The 19,404-nt window shown below is 41.7% G+C and overlaps 1 pseudogene; it reads left to right on the forward strand.

Moving 5' to 3' along the window:
- Positions 1–447: 447 nt before the first annotated feature.
- On the forward strand, positions 448–13,616 carry LOC124044373 (annotated as a pseudogene).
- The last annotated feature ends 5,788 nt before the right edge of the window (positions 13,617–19,404 follow it).

Consider the following 19,404-nt stretch of genomic DNA (forward strand, 5'->3'; position numbering starts at 1 on the left):
GGCGTTGCAAGCGTCATGCTCTACCAACTGAGCTACACAGGACCCTGTCATCCGTTGTCCCACATGTTTGAGACGCTCTATGTCATCAGAACTTTTCATTGACCCTAAAAGGTATTTACTACAAATAGATGTTATGATGAGTGTCAAGGCTCACGATAAGACCCAGATGCAGACAGTTTCAAAGTAATACAAGTTTATTACAAAAACAGGGGGGCAGGCAAACGACAGGTCAAGGGCAGGCAGAGGTCAGTAGTCCAGGATGGTATAACAAGGTACAGGACTACAGGCAGGCTCAGGGTCAAGGCAGGTAGAATGGTCAAAACCCGGGAAAGCTAGAAAACAGGAACTAGAGACAGACAGAGGCACGGGGGAAAAAACAGTGGTAGGCTTGGAGAAATAAAACAAACTGGCAACAGACAAACAGAGAACGCAGGTACACCGGGGATAATGGGGAAGATGGGCGACACCTGGAGGGGGCTGAAGACTAGCACAAAGACAGGTGAGACAGATGAGTATGATGTTCATTTAAGTTTTGGTTTAAATTGTTTTATACTTTAATCCTATATTGCTATTAGTGTCACTAAACAGAGTCTACAGATTTTTGAATGATTTCCTATCAAACGATTTGTTTCCAAAAGAGACTCCTATTTGTACACGTTGGAAGTCGGGTCTGAATGACTTGTTGATTCTGGGACAGCGTTGCAATAACTTTGACCAATAAATGATAACTGTACACTATGTAAGCCACAGAGACACGTTGGGTCACATCTCTTCAAGTGACGCATACTTTCCTGTGAGGCATCAATGACCACATCATTTCCTCTCTCGTAGATGAAATAGAACCAGTGTGGTACTTTGGTCACCTAGTCTGCGTGGAACTGAAAGTAGTTTGAGGATTCAAACAGATTCCATAATGTTTTTTTGATCAAGCAACAATCCACAACAGGATGTGTATTATCAGAGGTGTCTGTACATTACTATATTGGCACTCACTCAATATATGTACATTTTTAAGTCCATTGCTCTTTGACCTGGTACTGTAATAATGCATCTGATTATGACATTTGGGAATTAATATTCATATGCAATGGACCTTATTATTCATGCAGAAACCAATGACAAGTGATACGTGTACGGTAAGCTTTCTGTCCTTACTGGAAGTGATTAATGTGCCGTGCATGTGGGTGGGTGCTGCGTGTGTGGTTGGGTGTGTGTGGATTGTGACAGGGTGTGTGTTACATGGAATGTGATCCATTCAGGGAGGGAAGTTAGCCGTATTGGCCTCAACTCCGGTATCCAATGACCAGACTCAGGTCAGGTGCATGATGGAATAGGGCTGTTTGATCTGTCTGACATCCATCACGTCACCTCTGTCCTGCCTCACCTGGAGGCGTTGGGGTTGAGTAATCCCCCCCCCCCCCCAGCTTTGTCCCTCTGACTAAAACGCCATGCTCTGAATGGTGCTGAGCGCACGCACGCACGCACACACACACACACACACACACACACACACACACACACACACACACACACACACACACACACACACACACACACACACACACACACACACACACACACACACACACACACACACACACACACACACACACACACACACACACACACACACACACACACACACACACACACACACAGACTTACACTACAGATACTCAAAAGGAAACAGAACTCACTCAGACAGAAAACGCAAAAAGCCGATATGCACACACACAGACACACACATGTACACATGTACACACAAGTGCACATACACAAAACAAAATGCATTAACACACACTTGCATACGTGCAAACATGAACGGTCACGCCTGTGTACTGTACATAGGAGTAAGTAAGAAATGAATGGGCAAAATGTAAGGGTGTACCTTTCAGCCTGGCTGTCACAATAACCGCAGTGCCACCTGCTGGTCCTTAGACCTGAAATATTCCTCAGATTCTTCTGAGCTGATCGAATTATCCTCACTTTTTACCAGGGTTGTGGTTAATTCCATAAACATTTCAGTCAATTCAGAAAGTAAACCAAATTCCAATGAAAAAGGTGGCTCCCTGGAATTTAAATGGAATTGACTCCAAAACCTGTTTCTACAAGATTGTTGAATGTTACTCCCTCTTTGTCTTGGCACTACAGAATGAGTGGCATATCTGTCTATCTATCCCTGCCCAATCATAACATCCTTACCAAAAACAAACTCCGAATTAGATGCTGGTAGTTAGGTTTGCTAGGCCTTAGTCTTGCTTGGCCAGCCTCACAGCACCGTGCTAGAAAATCAAGACTAGCTAGCAAGGCCCTAAAGTTGTGTAGACAGTCAGGGTTGGGCAGTAACTGATTACATGTAATCTGATTACAAAAAAGTTACCAGCAGAAATATTGTAATAGGATTACAGATACTTTTGAAAAACTAGATTACACCTTGGATTACTTTTAAATTGAAAAAAGGTGCAAGTTTATATTTGTTCCACCTGAGTGAGTCTGACCATAAGTGAGAGACCACTATGATGGCACACCAAAAGCTTTGATGGAACCTTTTTGTCCTCTTCTCATGCCGCTTAAGGTGAAAGTAATCCACAAGTAACTGAAAGTAATCAGATTATATTACTGAGTTTGGATAATCCAAAAGTTACATTAATGATTACAATTTTGGACAGGTAACTAGTAACTGCAACGGTTTACATTTAGAAAGTAACCTACCTAACCACGTGTTGCCTAATGGTCATTATTTTTCCCGTGTCAGAGTAGTTCTCCTGCATTGAAGCAGTTACTTCAAAGCAGCAGTAGTAGGACCACACACATTCTGGCAGGCTTATAATGGTTGATAACAGTAGCCAGAACACACTGACATTTCCCAATCACTACCCCACCCCAAACACAAATAGCATTACTCAACATCCTAAAGTAAGCCGTTTCAGCATTCCCTTGAAAGGAGTCATCCACTTCCTATATCTATTTCAATCAATTAGGGAGCGAGGACACATGGCCGACTCCCATATAGTGAATCCAGGGGAGTATCACAGAGCATTCTGGGTTGGGAAGATTTACTGAAAGGGATGCAGTAACAGATACAGGAAAGGGAGTTACCCTTTTGATACTGTCTGACTCAATGTGACAAAGGAAAGGCCCAGTAAGCCTTCACAACGTGGGTGAAAGGTACATGAGCACACACACAAGTGCGCATGCGCAGCACACACACAAAGAGAACCTAAGGACATGGAATTTATGTCATCTATCCCCACCGGTCATTAGTACGTGATAGGATGTTGTGATGTGGGTCAGTGAGATGCTTTACATGAGCTTAACATTCATTATTACCACCATTCCCTGTAGTCGGTTGGCTAATATCTATGGTGATTCCGGAGACATGTTGTGCTGGAACGTAACCGTCCACTAGTCGAAAAACACAGCAGTCTGATGAAGGTCATTGGGCGCAGCACTGCTCTGGAAATTCGTATTGTGCTGTCTCTTAATCGCCATGGTTAAACACTGTGTTCCCTTGATGACCTAACTGTTAGTGACAGTGACATTAGCATGTCACTCACTGGATTTCACATATCGGGATTTCACAATAAGGTACTGGAGTTTATGTTGCGTTATGGATTAATAACACAATGAAAACAGGACTGTTTCCATTGGAAAATCATCAGATGACCCATTCTTGGTTTATCAATGTAGTTTTTTCTATGCAACTTGTGTGTATACAACTCCCATATCCACACTAGTCAGTCACCCAAATGTCAACACGGCCTGACTGTACTCACCTTTCCGTTCACATACAGTAAGTTCAGCAGCAGTACTAGCAGTACAGTGTTTATAGCCTAGTGTACAGCACACACTTTACATGGAAGCATTTAAAAGGCTTGTGGGGCACTCTAGTGGCTGATCAAAGGGAAAATAACCTCAGAAATGTATAGCAGAGGAGGAAGAGGAAGCGAGACATTCCACTCCTTCATTTTTTTCTGGTTCATATAAAGACAATGAATGAAGCAGACCAGACTCAGCTGCTAATGCACCGGAGCCTATGGGAGAGCCACCCTGTTAAGCAGACCAGAACCTACCTTTTTTTAAAATGGTAAATGGCCTGAGTGGGATATCTTTATTTATCCATCAGCTTTTTGTATAGTAGCCTACATGCAACCACTTTAAAGCATTTTGAAGGCTAGTGGTGAAATCTAATTGCCTAACATAATGTACATTGATTTGCACTGCATCTAAATGATTAAATACCCCACAAAACATGTCATAAAAAACACAACATGAAACATGCATATGCTAATACTATATTCTACTTGTAAATAGTTCATTAGTAGCATTTTAATGAGAAAAGTTAGCCTATTACAAGTTGTTCATTTCCAGACATTTCCACTCGGGCTCCTGAGTGGCGCAGTGGTCTAAGGCCCTGCATCTCAGTGCAAGAGGCGCCATTGCAGACCCTGCTTTGAATCCAGGCTGCATCACATCTGGCAGTGATAGGTAGTCCCATAGGGCTGCACAGAATTGGCCGGGGTAGGCTGTCATTTTAAATAAGAATGTGTTCTAAACTGACTTGTCTAGTTAAATAAAGGTTAATATATATATATATATATATATATATATATATATATATATATATATATATATATATATATATATATAAAATAAAAGTCATGTATTTATGGAAATTATACAAATTATCTAAAATGTTTCAGTAATGAAAGCAGATCGGAAATCAAACAGGTCTCAGAGCATTTCGTATGATTCTGTATGTAAATCCCAAACACCACATTTAGTATGATATGTTACGTTACTTGTGTTTTGTATTAATTTGTGGATGTCCATCATCCATTTTAGTATATGTTACAAATTACAATTCGTACTATATATTACGAATTTTCAAAACCAAATGAAATGTATGGCATTTGGGACAAGAACACACTTCAAATCTAGGTGACCACCATTTGACAAAAACAACATTTGCATAATTCCCGGCAAAGAGAGCCTAATGACTGATTTACATGGTAAAGTTTGGGATATACTGGTTGAATCAACATTGTGTCCACGACATTTCAACAACAAACAAATCAACGTGAGGACGTTTAATCAGCATGGAAAACAAAAAAAAAGTGGTCCTTCTGTAGCTCAGTTGGTAGAGCATGGCGCTTGTAACGTCAGGGTAGTGGGTTTGATCCCCAGGACCACCCATACGTAGAATGTATGCACACATGACTGTAAGTCGCTTTGGATAAAAGCGTCTGCTAAATGGCATATATATATATATAAAAAACTGATGTGGATTTGGAAAAAGTCATCAAAGGGAATTTGAACCTAAATCCAATGACATAGTGACTGTTTTTGTTGATTTTGTGTTGAATTCAAGTAAGTTCACAACTCAACCCAATGTAAATCAAAACTAAATGTTGAACTGACATCTGTGCCCAGAGGGTTTGGTTATGCAGTGTTCACTCAGGCATGGTGTGTATTGCATTCAAAACACAGTTCTCTCCGGGTTTCCATATCTGTCTTTCATCATTACCTTCCTCAATAGAATAGACACTGCTTCTAATTTGTATTCAATATGCTTTGTCCCACGTATCTGACACCATAGCTTATTGTATAATACTACAGGACTGTCACAAGCTCTAAAGAACAATAGTTCTTTATTAAGGAATGTCATTAGTTAAATTAAATCTAGCATCTAATGTGAAGAATATATTTGCATGCTGTGACCTTATGTCTGACTCCTAATACTGTAAAGTGGAAATATGATCCATTTCAAAATGCGTCAATCTGTTCCTCTGGGACCCCCCCCACCCTAATTCAACTAGTCATCTAATCCTCAAGCCTTTGATTCATTTTAACAGATGTGCTAATGCTGCAATGGCTAAATGTGCAACAACTGGGGTTCCCCGAGGAACAGATTTGAAAACAATAAGAGCACAGTGCACCACAGGCAATATTACTGACAGGAATTGTCTCCAAACTGGCAACAAGCAACACCCCTTCCCATACAGCCCATGTCGTTTTCCTGAATGCTCCTACTACTCTGTGGTGCAGTCAACATGCTCGTGACATTTAACAGACAAATAAATGCTCTTTGTGTAATGATTACACGGACATGGTTCATTTCCTGTCCTAGAATAGCAACAACCATAATTCTGCCCGACAAACATGATGGGAAGTAAGATTCAACAACAGGCATTTTGTGAATCATCGGGAGCAAGAAGTGGCCTACTGACAATACATGGTTGTTTTTAAGAGCAGTCACATGATTATTCTTCTTTACATTACTTTTGTTCCCCTTTTAATGGTTGGCTCAATCAAATATCGAATCAACATTTATTTATTCAACAATTCTCCAAGTACTGATTGATAGGGTATAAACAGTATACCTAATAATTAGTAGCCATTAGCCTGTTTCCTTCTCAAAAACACACAATAACAATTGTGTTTTGCAATCATTTCATTAAGGCTTATATTTCAATGATTCCAAGTTTGTTTTCTTATTTGAATCCTTTTTTCTTTGTGTATACCACATAAAACATGTAATTATTGAAAGATAATTTCATTACTCCTCTCTTTCAATTATACTTACTAGTTTTTGATTTCATATTTATCTTCCATGCTTTTTATAATGATTCATGAAATGTATCTAATTTTCTACCAAACACACATTTATGGGTTTTTGTCTGCAGGATTAAATGTTGTTGACATTCTGAAAATATTTCATTGTAGGCATGTTGTGCATCCCCAGCCTGCAGACAGTAGGCAGTAGTATAGTATTTGACTGTGTTATCAAGTGTTTCAGTTGCACAAAAGCCCCCCAAAACCACATACAGAGCAATTAGCACCAACATTTCCAACTGAAATACATCTCTATACACTGGTGTCATGTACTTCTCTGTGTCCTCCAAAACAGTGTCTGTCCCCTCACTGAGAACGGGCCCCAGACCCTACAGGTTAGCCACGGCATGTCTGGCCACACTGTGCGCTGTCCTTCTGCTGTCCATCATCGCTGCGAGCACCCACTGTAAATATATCCACAGAAAACACACGGCGTTGTTTAAATGTTGCCTCCCTAAACCACTTCCTGATTTACCCTAGTGTCCCAATGTGACACAACATTTAAATAAAGGCCTCTGCTTCTGTTTTTTTCCCCTCCGTTTGGTGACCTTTGTAATCTATTACCTTTGTAATAGACACTGTAACCAAATCTCGCTCTAGCCAAAAGGCTAGAGCCGGCCCTGCATCCCAGTAAATGACTAATATGAAACTCTACTTGCAACCTAACAAAGTCTGAGAGCTCAAAAAGCGGTGTGGATTCAGTGATTGTTGCCGTGCCGCTAACTCTTATCCTGAACAAACCTTGATGATGTCATACTCAGCACATATAAAAGACAATGAAAAGACATTTGCTTGTTGTGTTCTATGGGGCTCCTTCTTATGGCTACCACATTCAACTAGCCTTATCAAAGGTACCTCATCACCCCTGCCCTACGCTCACCGCATTCTTTGTCTTTGCCTTCCCTTCTTTAAAGACTTGTTGTTTTCTTCCTGGGTGCTTTGGACTGAAGTCCCCTGCTGCTCGTCTTCCTCTCAGATAAGAATCTCCATATCTGGGCTTGCGCAATGAGCATCAGGCTCCTCTGCCTCAGAACGAGTCTGGTGGTCAGATGCAGATGCAGAGAGAGACCGTCAACATAACGGCCCCGATTGCAGCCCTGAGAGAACTGCAGACGAAGAAAGAAGACCTTGTGAAGGAGAGAGACGAGCTTCTGGCCAGGTTGGCCAAATCAGGTCGTGTGTGTGTGTGTGTGTGTGTGTGTGTGTGTGTGTGTGTGTGTGTGTGTGTGTGTGTGTGTGTGTGTGTGTGTGTGTGTGTGTGTGTGTGTGTGTGTGTGTGTGTGTGTGTGTGTGTGTGTGTGTGTGTGTGTGTGTGTGTGTGTGTGTGTGTGTGTCATGACGCTGAAGTAAAACATTTACATCTAAATCCTTTTTTTCTGCTGTGTATGGCAGAACCAGAGCCCACATCACCACTGTCACCTACGTCAACCCCGTTGGCCCTTTCAAACGCCGGTAACCTGTCCTCGGGACTGGCTGGTGCTCAACAGCAGCTGCTACTACATCTTCACCAGGAGTATGCACTGGCACAACATCCAGGACTCGTTCATGGAGATAGGAGGACACCTGGCCATCGTACACACTGCTGAGGAACAGGTGAGATGGAGTGGGGAGAGAGAGAGAGAGAGAGAGAGGAGAGAGAGAGAGAGAGAGAGAGAGAGAGAGAGAGAGAGAGAGAGAGAGAGAGAGAGAGAGAGAGAGAGAGAGAGAGATGAAGAGGAGGGGGTGGAGGGGGTGGAGTTAAAGAGGGAAAGAGAGAGAGGTGAGAGGTTGTGGATTAGACACTGTTGATTTTCTCAATTATCTGGTAAGGCTGGAAATAGCAGATCAATAGGGAAGATAAAGCCCAATTTCAAAAAGATTGACACAAATGTCCTTTCCTTTCTGCCAGGGTTCTGTAGGGGTCATGATAAATGCATTGAGTTCATTTTATTTTCCCGATATTGAGCAAACTCGGGTGAATGATGCTTCTTGCTGTAGAGATTGGCCAGATGGTGGCGCTATGCATGCCCTGTTCAAAGGCACTTAAATATTTTGTCTTGCCCATTCACTCTCTGAATGGCAGATACATACACAATCCATGTCTCAATTGTCTCAATGCTTAAAAATCTGTCTTTAATCTGTCTCCTCCCCTTCACTGATTGAAGTGGATTTAACAGGTGACATCAATAAGTGAACATAGCTTTCACCTGGATTCCCCTGGTCAATCTATGCCATGGAGAGAACATGGAAAGAGCAACATTTCGTACACGTTAGATACACTGTGTCAAGTCTCAACATATGCAAGAACATTTATATTGACCACACGGTGGCGCTATAATTGGCACATGTTTGAAATGTGTCTCATATACTCAGGAATATGAGTCTAGCTAACCCAAACAATATCTCAGACACCACTGGCCCAATGTCGACGAAACTTTGGTGAATGATGAGTCTCGCCATAGAGATCCGGCATTTACAAAATGACACTGATTGGCCCAAGGTGGGCGCTATAGGAATCAACTCTACGTCTGTTAGTCACACGCAATATCTCAGACACCACAGGCCCGATTTTGAATGACATTTGAGTGAATGATGTGTCATTCACCCAAATATATAATTTGTGTGGGACAACATGTTTACTGTTACCTTTTAAAATCATGTGTCCTGTTATACTCGTCATTCACATCCCAATGTAGTCATCTCACCTGTTATAGACATTGTTATAGACATTGTCGCATTCCAATGTAATATTGTCTCCTGTTATAGACATTGTCACATCCCAATGTATATTTCATGTTATAAACATTGTCGCATGTCAATATAATCATGTCTCCTGCTGTAGACGTTTCTGTTGAACCAGTTACCTCTGAGCCACTGGAATGCAAACTGGTTTGGAATCAATGACGAGACAGCCGAGGCAGACTGGCTTTGGGTCGATGGAACCAAACTGGTCAACACTAAAAATGATTGGCTTCATACACATTGGCCTAAATTATCCCCGGACTGTGGTGGTGCATTTTTTAAACATTGAATCTGACTAACCATGTAAAACAAGGCTCAACTCTTGTTTGATATACCAGAATTCTACTACACCTGGGATTGTTTAAATCTGGGTCTGAGTCCCATCATTTAATGTGAGAACCTGCCTTCTATTTTACAAATGAGTATATTAATTTCGTTTTTCAAATTGTTTGGTTTACTTGTGTTCTCAGTTGGTACATGTGATGCAAACAGGTTATGGTTCATTTGACTGTGTTTTCACTGTGGGCTCTACCCATTTGTTGTTCCATTTTTAAACTTCTTCAGTTGAGCACCTGCCCATTTTGCATCGATGGACAGGGTGAAGATTGATTACACTGCCTTTTTGTACGCTGTAAATGAGACTTTTCACTGTTATAGCATTCTAACAAATTCATGTTTTGCCTTCATCCAGAAGATTTACTAGAGAATCTGTATACCGTTATGAGATTATCAACATGCTGCCTAAGGATCACAGCCTTGGAAATTGAGTTGGGATGAACCTATGGAACCCCCTGCACAACTTTCATTCAAGATGAAAGCAGCCGTTTTAGTGGGTTTGTCAAACACTTGCAGCCCAACCCCTCCACCACCACCCCACCCAATGTTGTCAATGTTCTACATTTGCATTATCTCGTTGTTGGCTTATGTAATTTGCTAGCTCATTAAGCCTAGTTTCCACATGTTGAATGCAAATGTGGCATTTGAGCTTCTAGAGATTGTGAGACTGCAAGCAGAAATCTTGTCTCGTCAGAACTGCAGGAGCAGTACTTTGGATGGACAAACTGGCATTTATCAGCGTCAATGTGCCTTTCATTGCAATCAGCATATTTGCAAACCTGTTTTTTGCCTTCTGCCTGTTCTGTCCTCTGCCAGGCAGAGAGCAACTCAAACAGCCTGTGAAGATACTACTGGGCTCGTTAGTTTGCTGCACCATTGTTTTCCTGGTTTCTCTTATTGCAATGAAATACTTCCTCTTCACGGAACATCTGGAGCTCTGGCTCGCTGCTAATCTGATAGTGGGATACACTTTCCCCACTAGTATGACAACCTCTGTTTGGCTGAGTTTCTTCTACTACACTCAGATTGTCCCTTCCCAGCGAGCTCTCTTCACCTGGGTGAAGAGGAATATCAAAATAATTATTTACTGGATCCTGTTTATTGACAAAGTCTTATTTTTGTTTGATATTTCTCTTCATCTTCCCGCAATAGTTGATTTACTCAACAGCGTGTCTGGAAATGCTAATGGAACTTCCATATCAATGAACACTATGGTCTCTGCCTCTCAAAATGCCCGGTGTTACACTGAGATGGCACGTGTTGTCTTGAAAATAACCTATGTCTTTTTTGGACTCTGTGTGGTAGTTTGGTCGAGCTGTGCCACTGTGCGCTACCTGCACACACACATGGAGAGCATGAAAGAGAGCGGCAGCCCCTTCTCCGCGCCCCGTCTGCACAGTCAGATGAGGGTCACCATCACTGGGATCCTGCAGGGGATTCTCTACATCATTTGCTTTTTGTGGCTCATCTTTTATATCATCAAAGATTTTTTCTCTACAGATTTTGACAACAATGGAAATATCTTCTACACGGTCATCTCTCTGTACATGTTTGGCACCACTGTAAACCTGGGAATTGGTCAGTCTGTTTTCCGACAGAGGGCAGCTGATGTTTGGCATAAAGCTCAACGTGATGTAAGCTTGGCGAAGTTGTGTGGATGAATCCATCAATGGCATTGAACCTTATGCTTTGTTTTATTTAAACGAGTAATGCTGTGTTGAGTTATAGTCTACCCCGGGACTATATCTACCCCGGGACTATATCTACCCTGGGACTATATCTACCTCGGGACTATATCTACCCTGGGACTATATCTACCCTGGGACTATATCTACCCCGGGACTATATCTACCCCAGGACTGTTATCTACCCTGGGACTATATCTACCCCGGGACTATATCTACCCCGGGACTATATCTACCCCGGGACTATATCTACCCTGGTACTATATCTACCCCGGGACTATATCTACCCCGGGACTATATCTACCCTGGGACTATATCTACCCAGGGACTATATCTACTCTGGGACTATATTGATACATAGATGTAATCAATGCTAATAATCATTTGGCTTCATAAACATAGCCTAAATGATTTAAGATCCAATTGTTTTATAAACCAGAATTAAGCCTTGATTCACCTGGATTTATTTAAACGGGGTCTGTGAAACTGGCCCATAATGTAGTAGGCTATAATATTTAACAAATTAGTCATTATACTCTATTTACTTGTAATGCTTTTATTAGGTGTTCCTCTGTAGCTCATTTGGTAGAGAATGGCTCTTGCAATGCTAGGATAGTGGGTTTGATTCCTGCGACCACCCGTACATAAAATGTATGCACGCATGACTAAGTTGTATTGGATGAAGGTGTCTGCTAAATGGCATATATTATTATATTTCTACATATATTTTCCAACTGTATCTGACATGAATTACATTGTGATATATTCGACTGTGTTTTATAATACGTCAGACGTGTGATATTTGTTTTTCCATCCTTTAACTTTTTCGGTGGACTAATAGATGACATATAATGTGTTTAGTACGTTATGAAGATGACTAAAATGCTGTAAATTGACCTCTATATTGTACATTCGGTTTCCCTGTGACAAATCTTTAACTTGTTAAAAGCAGCTTGTGAAATGTGTGACTTTGCTTTGTGTACGCAATAAAAAAATTAAAAAAATGTGTACCCCAATGGATTTCCATTCAGGATAAGTAGGCTATTACAAACTACTGGTCGGACCATAGAAATAAAATTACTTCCTGTTTTAAACCTATGGGTACACACAATATGGCCACCGGTCCATTCATTGACTTGAATGGCAATGACCATTCTAGTCATTCTATTTCTATAGGTCCATGTAACTACCTATAGCCTAGTTAAAGAGACGCCTGTGGCTCTGGATCCGTAGGTCACCGCCCCGTTCCGCCCCTGCCCCACACCTGCCCTGCCCCCCTGGATCCCCTGGAAAGATCCGTATCACCTTCAGTGCATGTGTTTCGTTACCTCTACTTTAAGCACACATTTTTGTGGTCACCTCTCCCTTCACATTTCTCACTGTCCAATCGTGAATGATGATAATTCTTCAGGTTTTACCGGTGAAACGTCCATGCAGCATCTGCATGCCAACCATTTGATCACAATCAGTTCCATGGGAATATGCATTTCGATCTTCTTTGTTATGTACAGTGTTGTTTCAAATTATGTACAGTGTTGTTTCAAATTATGTACAGTGTTGTTTCAAATTATGTACAGTGTTGTTTCAAATTATGTACAGTGCGCGAATTCTAGAGCAGATGGTGTTAACAAACCGTAGCATACCTGTTTTGTATCATTATGTGATCTTGGAGACACTGATTCAACTTTAACCTAACTTTATTAAACAAACACCATTTGTCAGAGTAGCCTGTTCTCTATGGCCCTGACTCAGACTTCTCAGTAGTTGGTATTCAGACTTACCTTATGCAGGTGCATAATGGGCTTCGCAGGCGTGGTTCCCTTGTGGGTGCTGAATAAATAAACCTTTATTTATAAAGGTTTGTCTCGCTGAGATAAAAAATATATATATATATTTTTTGCAAGAGAGACCTGTAGAGGCACTGTAGATAACACAGTTCATTAGTGCACACCATTGGCCAACAGCTATTCTAGTAAAACAATATATTATATATGTTTTATTTATATTATGTACCGTGCATTATACCAAGATATGTTTGGTTGACTTTGTGGGGTTTTCTAAGGAAACCATGTTTCTCCCTGTGTAACTTTTGGGAGGAGGGTGAGCCCAACAACCACATTGACGAAGACTGTGGCTACATCGTGAAGACACGCAAGCTGGAGCACAAAGCGGTGACCAGCTGGTACGATGCCCCCGTGCACCATGTACTGGCCCTTCATCTGTGAGATAGAGACGCAGACCCCTGATCCTGCTACTTAGTGATAAGCACTTACCAGGCCCATGTTGGACCTAGAAATACCTCCTCTTTGAGCTGGAATTGTCATTGTTCATAATGATAGACCAGTGATGACCAACCCTTCACCTGGGTACACTGGTTTTTGCTCTAACCCTGCTCTAACTTATCTGATTCAGATAATCAAGGTTCAGATGAGCAGCTGATTAGTAGAATAAGGTGTGTTAAAGCAGGGCAAGAGCAAAACCTTGCAAGCCCTGTAGCTCTTCAGGAGGATGTTTGGCCACCCCTGCACTACACTTTGGTAGACTTTTGCAGCATTATCGGGCCTGAAGGGGAACACTCTACTTTACTAGTCTACTGTATTTTGCTTTTTCAATTCAAAACGTTCTCAAGGAACATGTTAGTTACTGTTGTGTCATCGAAGTGGTCGCCAAAGTTCAATAATCCTTCTAAAGCACTATCTGTCAATCAATAGTCATGTCATTTAGATTTACAGAAGAAGGAAAAAATATTTATTAAAAGAGATGTTATTCCTGAAACAGATTATCAAATGATGTATAACAATGCAAATACATTTTATTCGAAATAAAAATGATTCAAATGGGAAAATAGTCATTAACCTAATTTACTATTATAAATTATGTTCTACAAACACTTTTACTTCTAGTGGTTACGGTTAGTATCAGGAAAGGGTAATATGGTTCTAGGTAATCTGCCTCGACCAGCACAGCTATATATATCCTGTTCCAGTGTCAATCTCTAGGCGGCAGTAATGATAGGTGTTTGGGACTGTCAATCACCAAAGGAAATAATAACATATATGCCTACAGTAGACCTACAGTGTAAGTAACTTGTTTGCTAAATCATTGCCTCGCCTATTTAGATGTGTGGTGTTATGCTATTCGAATACTGTGCAGGAGCAGGACTATAGATTTATGAAAATCTAGCAAGATTTGGAAGCATCGTTGAGTTTAGTTTATTGGTAATTTCAGCATTATTACAGGTTCTTCAAAAACGGAATTACTTTGCTGTTATGATTAAAAACATTGATGTGGAACAAATAAGACAATTTCCAAATGCTGTGAAAGTTTTTGCTCAAATCACATTGCAAAGTGTTGGACTGATAGACAAAGTGTGTATTGCCACTGTAAATAAATGCAACACTGTAGACACAATGCTCAACTAAGCCTACTACATAACGCTGTCATCATTACTTTGCCTCACTTTTCCCGTAACCTAGCAATACATGAGCTAAATTGCAGGTTCATTCAAAGTTCAGTATATGTCAATCTGCGCCAGTAACTCTGCTTCTGTCCCTGTTCTGCTCCAATCAAGCCTGTGTGTGTGGTGTGACAGTAGGATGTGTACTGCAACAGCCAAATACACCTTTCTTGGACTAATTAAAGCACACATGCAGTATTTATTACATTTTTAAATCATCCCTATATGTGTAATAAATCACTGTGTGTTTATTTCATGAATACAACTCCAAATATATGATTAGCGAAAAGGTTCGTCTACACTCACCCGCTTACCTCTTCAAAGTAGGAGGATACATACGCAAGTAAAAGATGACTATTGGTCAGAATAGGTCGTTATCAATAAAACTTCATAACAAAGTGTAATTTAGCTTGCTTCATCAGAGTTTAGGCTTTTGGAAAGAGCTTCACATGGGCAAGTCCTCGTCCTGGTAAAGTTGTCAGACCTTCTGTCATCACCACTACAGATGGCAAGCAAATCAAACAATATTTTGATATAGCCATCTAATTTATCCTCTGAAAGTTAGCTTTCAGGAGACTAGCTAGTCATTACGTAATCTCTTATTAGCTAGCTAGCCAATCAATCAATGTAGACTATTGTCTATAAGCCTGTCTGCAGCAATCGTGATGAAAAACTCTTAAAAACAATGTTGAAAAGAAGATACTGTTAGCTAACTTCGCTAGGTAGGCCTACGTTGGTTGGAGAAAAAAGTACATTACCACTATATTTAGCCAACTGTACAAAGTTTCTACCGGTAGCTTGAAAAGTAAACATTATCAGCTAAGACATCGGCAAATGCGCCCATCTGCTGCTTGACGGGCAGAGCCCACAAAAATGGGAATTGAAAATGAACATAAATCCCTCACACTTGTCAGGTATAGTTCACTTTCTTTATATCACTCAATATCCAATTAATGGTGGCCAATATTGAGTGATATCGTGAGGCTTCCCTAACGTATCTGAAATTACATGATCAAGTGATGTTTACTGATCATGGAAAGCATACAGTTACATTTGTAGTTCTGACTATGCTCTTCAAGGGGTGGTGATATTACAACAAAATAAACTCAGCAAAAAAAGAAACGTCCTCTCAAAGTCAACTGCGTTTATTTTCAGCAAACGTAAAATGTGTAAATATTTGTATGAACATAACAAGATTCAAAACTGAGACATAAACGGAACACGTTACACAGACATGTGGCTAACAGAAATTGAAAAATGTGTCCCTGAACAAAGGGGGGATCAAAATCAAAAGTAACAGTCAGTATCTGGAGTGGGCACCAGCTGCATTAAGTACTGCAGTGCATGTCCTCATGGACTGCACCAGATTTGCCAGTTCTTGCTGTAAGATGTTACCCCACTCTTCCACCATTGCATCTGCTAGTTCCCGGACATTTCTGGTGGGAATGGCCCTAGCCCTCACCCTCCGATCCAACAGGTCCCAGATGTGCTCAATGGGATTGAGATCCGGGCTCTTCTCTGACCATGGCAGAACACTAACATTCCTGTCTTGCAGGAAATCACGCACAGAATGAGCAGTAAGGGTACCACATGAGGAAGGAGGATATCTTCTCTATAACGCACTGCATTGAGATAGCCTGCAATGACCACAAACTCAGTCCGATGATGCTGTGACACACCGCCCCAGACCATGATGGTCCCTCCACCTCCAAATCGAATGCTCATTCCTTCAACGATAAACACGAAACTGACCATCACCCCTGGTGAGACAAAACCGCGACTCGTCAGTGAAGAGCACTTTTGCCAATCCTGTCTGGTCCAGTGATGGTGGGTTTGTGCCCACAGGCAACGTTGTTGCCGGTGATGTCTGGTGAGGACCTGCCTTACAACAGGCCTAAAAGCCCTCAGTCCAGCCTCTCTCAGCCTATTGCGGACAGTCTGACCACTGATGTAGGGATTGTGTGTTCCTGGTGTAACTTGGGCAGTTGTTGTTGCCATCCTGTACCTGTCCTGCAGGTGTGATGTTCGGATGTACCAATCCTGTGCAGGTGTTGTAACACGTGGTCTGCCACTGCAAGGATGATCAGCTGTCCGTCCTGTCTCCCTGTAGCGCTGTCTAGGCGTCTCACAGTACGGACAGTTGTCAATGATTTTAGTGGACCATATTATGATGTCATGATCTGGGCCAAAAAGTCCATGCATTCTTTTTCACACAGCTTTTACACAAAAAGGGGATTATCACAATTTTCACAATTTCAGAGTGTTATTTCGACCTCACAGTTTGGACAAAGGAATTATCCGTAGAGGTCCGAGACATGATTGTGTCGAGGTACAGATCTGGGGAAGGGTACCAAAAAAATGTCTGCAGCATTGAAGGTCCCCAAGAACACAGTGGCCTCCATCATTATTAAATGGAAAAAGTTTGGAACCACCAAAACTCTTCCTAGAGCTGGCCGCCAGGCCAAACTGAGCAATCAGGGGAGAAGGGCCTTGGACAGAGAGGTGACCAAGAACCCGATGGTCACTCTGACAGAGCTCCAGAGTTCCTCTGTGGAGATGGGAGAACCTTCCAGAAGGTTATAGTAGAGACCTTTATATGGTAGAGCGGCCACACGGAAGCCACTCCTCAGTAAAAGACACATGACAGCCTGCTTGGAGTTTGCCAAAAAACTCTCAGACCATGAAAAACAAGATTCTCTGATCTGATGAAGCCAAGATTGAACTATTTGGCCTGAATGCCAAGCGTCACGTGTGAAGGAAACCTGACACCATACCTACGGTGAAGCATTGTGATGTCATCATCATGCTGTGGTGATGTTTTTCAGTGGCAAGGACTGGGAGACTAGTCAGGATCGAGGGAAAGATGAACAAAGCAAAGTACAGAGAGATCCTTGATGAAAACCTGCTCCAGAGCGCTCTGAACCTCAGACTGGGGCGAAGGTTCACCTTCCAACAGGACAACAACCCTAAGCACACCACCAAGACAACGTAGTAGTAGCTTCGGGACAAGTCTCTGAATGCCCTTGAGTGGCCCAGCCAGAGCCTGGACTTGAACCCGACCGAACATCTCTGGAGAGACCTGGCAATAGCTGTGCAGTGACTCTCCCCATCCAACCTGACAGAGCTTGAGAGGATCTGCAGAGAAGAATGGGAGAAACTCCCCAAATACAGGTGTGCCAAGCTGGGTCTGACTTTAAAGTAAGTACCGCGTGATGCGATATATAGTCTTTATGAATGTGTTATGAATGACCGAAGGTGTCTCACTTCACACAAAATATTACAGGACACTACATAGAGTGGCAATAAATAGGTTATAATCCACAGTTTACTGTAGGATGAGAGAGGTACTTAAATGGGTTGATGGACCTGCAAAGCTTGTGTTTGTGTATGTTTCAGAGCCAAGATGATTTGGACTAGTCCAACCTCAGACTACCGCACCAGGTATTTCTCTTCTGTTCCCATGCTGGGGACCAAGGCTTGATTGCAACCTGTTACAATGGTGTCAACATGTTGTGGCTGATCTTTCAGCGGGGGAGCGGGTGAATGTGTGTCGTGGAAATGTCCTGTATTACTAAATAAGGAGAGTTACAAACCACACACCAGTCAGAGTTATACATAAACTTCATCTGAGCTTCACCATAGCCCTGTGACTCTCAGAACAATTCAGTGTCTAGAAATGAATTCTCTGAGAGTGCTTACAAAATGGCAACTGAGATCTTTTATAGCAAAGATCCACCCCTCTCAACTCACAATGACGAACCACAGATCTTAGGAACTTCACAAAGTGCATTTTACTTGAAAGAGGAGTATCCCATAGCCAGATAGCATTAGCTATACATTATTGTTCAGTTTGGTCTCCTAAAACGAGATTGTAATCTCGTTCCTGGTACTTCTTAGTACCAAAACATTACCTCATCCAATGGCATATATCAATTGTCAATTCTAGATACTCCCATCTCAAGTACATCTCCTCCTAGACACACAGACATTGTGGAGCCCTTCACACGGTTTAACAGATACGTTGGAAGACACTGTTCAATTCTGACTTCTCCCTTTCTGATATTCTGCATATTACCAGACAGATAAAAGACCAGCCTGAACTCTCCCCTCTTTGGGCCCCAAGTGATTTTTCCCGGGAGAAGAACGAGGAAAATGCAACTGACAACAGTATTATCCAAAAGAAGACATTCCAATGACAAATATCTCACATAAGCATTATTATGAAAATAAAACATCTTATTTATCAGTGTTACCTAACTAATTCTGGTTCATCCCCAACATGTGTCAAAGACCTGATCCAGCACCGTGCGGAATGGCTCGTCGTATTGTTGCGCGCATATTTGTGTACTGAGGAACATGTAACTTGGTTCCAGAAGAAAGACACTTTCAATTTCCTTATGTTCGAGGCTTTCATCAAGATAAGTGTTTCTTGGTGTAATGTCGCCTCACCCCGGGCTTTTGTGCACACAGCACATACTGTACAAGCCTGGGATATCAACCATTCAAAGTTGGCCTTAGTAGGAGTGACGATATAAATCTATTGGCGTGACCTTACTGAGTAAAATATTTGTCATCAGGCTATATCCTTTG

Source organism: Oncorhynchus gorbuscha, linkage group LG09 (assembly GCF_021184085.1).
Source record: "Oncorhynchus gorbuscha isolate QuinsamMale2020 ecotype Even-year linkage group LG09, OgorEven_v1.0, whole genome shotgun sequence".
Classification (NCBI taxonomy): Eukaryota; Metazoa; Chordata; class Actinopteri; order Salmoniformes; family Salmonidae; genus Oncorhynchus; species Oncorhynchus gorbuscha.